The sequence below is a fragment of the Cupressus sempervirens genome, chromosome 5 (assembly GCF_028749045.1).
Source record: "Cupressus sempervirens isolate cs-2001-9-10 chromosome 5, ASM2874904v1, whole genome shotgun sequence".
In the NCBI taxonomy this organism is placed as follows: domain Eukaryota; kingdom Viridiplantae; phylum Streptophyta; class Pinopsida; order Cupressales; family Cupressaceae; genus Cupressus; species Cupressus sempervirens.
In genome coordinates this window covers 268,083,127-268,084,971 of record NC_143122.1, presented here as the reverse complement: position 1 = coordinate 268,084,971, position 1,845 = coordinate 268,083,127, and the positions used below count along the sequence as shown (strand labels likewise).

Here is a 1,845-nt window from a genome sequence, read left to right as displayed (position 1 = left end):
TATAAATTTAGCGTATTCAAATTTAAACCTAAATGTAGTAGCTATAAACCCCAATTAGATGCACTGGCAAAGAAATCAAATTTGTGTATTCAAATTTAGACCTGCGCACAGTAGCTATAACGCCTAATTAGATGCACTGGCAAAAAAACAAATTGTGTATTTAAATTTAAACCTGCGCGCATTAGCTATAAACCTTGATTAGATGCACTGATGAAGAAACAAATTTTATGTATTTAAATTCAAACCTGCATGCAGTAATTTTGGCATGCAAAAATATGAGCTCTTGAATTCCTGATTTGGAATGCTTGAGTTCCTCTATTGAGCAGCTGTTTTACAGACGATCTCATGGCTTCTTCGTTGTTCCTCGAATTTGCTGGTGAATGTTTGGTGTTGGATTAAGGATTTTGAATTTGAATGTAGGGCTTCTGTGACGGTTTATTGATTATGTAACTATGGGAGAGGCGGTAGCAATGGTAGGTATATTTGGAGTACCACGTGGAGAAGTAGGGAGAATGTGCTGGCTAGTGGCATTCTACAACAATGCCTCTCCATCTAACACCGTATGTTTTTAATTGACTAAAATTGAAGTTTATGATTCATCAATAATTAATTGATAAAATGATACTCTATGATGCGGTGGACTCTCACCGAAAAATGATTGTGTCCTTCAAGATTATGTTTACAGCTGCCAAAACTTTCACTGGAAAATATAATCTCACTGGGGGAAACAGAGAATGCCAAGCTCTACATGAGAACAAAAGTGCATGAGAGTGGTGGTCTTATTGTTGCCGTAACATGATCAGATAGAAATGTGAAAAAGTGACCCATTCAGTTGACTCAAGCCACCTGCATGACTATTATTGCCATTCCGTTTATAAAAATAGAGTTTCTTCTGATGTTAGGTAAACACAACTACAACGTCAAAGAAAATCCAATCATATTGAAAACCTGAATTGTATTATATTTGACATTGTCTGGAGCTATTGTAAATAAATGAAAATTTGGCACCCAACACTTGGAACAGGTTATTTTCTTTCTGTGGGTCTGAAGACCCCTCATAGCACAAGATTGTATCCATAGGAGAAAAAGCTCTACAATGAAGTCAAGGTACTAATTTCTAGTATGTCCTTCTATTTAAAGATTTTCTTTTGGACTGAACATTGGGATATGTAAGTAATCTTATTCAAGTTTTGAGTTTGTTCCTTAGAGTGGGCTTCAAATTTGTGAGAGAAGAATGTATATGTGGTGATAGGCTGAAGAATATAGTGTAGCTCTATGATATGTAAGATAGTGAAGCGTGAATAGAAGACTCATTCAACAAAAACCAATATATGCATAAGTGTATGTTGTCTCCAAAATGTATCTGTACATGGATAGCTGTTGTAGGTTCGTGTGAAAAATTACCAAGTTTTGGGATGTGTTTCAACTTTCTCCCCAAGCTAATAGTGTTGATCAGCAACAGGGGAAGGGAGCTTATGATGATATGGGGATAGAAATTTTTTTAAAATCGAGTAGTTCTAAGTCCATCATTTGCATTCTGTATTTGCTTCTAATTCAACATATATATCTTCTGGTTTATATGCATTTTGTATGTGCTGGTAATGCAGCTTATATATCTTCTAGTTTTTTAATATTTTAGTCCTTTGATGTTTTAGAAGGATGGTCTAAGGTTTAGTGGGGTTGTGTTTTGGACTTCTTACAGCTTTATCTTGTAAACAAGTATTGAATCCATATGTTCCTAGCCTATTGTAAATAGGCTTTATCAAAAAAAAAAATTAAAGAGATAATTTAATTTCAAATTACACTATACATAGTTCACACAGTCACATTAATCATCTTCTTTGT

At 34.5% G+C, this 1,845-nt stretch overlaps 1 long non-coding RNA gene across 1 annotated transcript; it reads left to right on the top strand.

Moving 5' to 3' along the window:
• Window positions 1–688: 688 nt before the first annotated feature.
• LOC149555589 (uncharacterized) lies at window positions 689–1,631 on the top strand. Its single transcript, XR_016364522.1, has 2 exons — window positions 689–1,107; window positions 1,208–1,631. It is a non-coding gene; the product is annotated as an uncharacterized LOC149555589 (long non-coding RNA).
• Window positions 1,632–1,845: the final 214 nt, after the last annotated feature.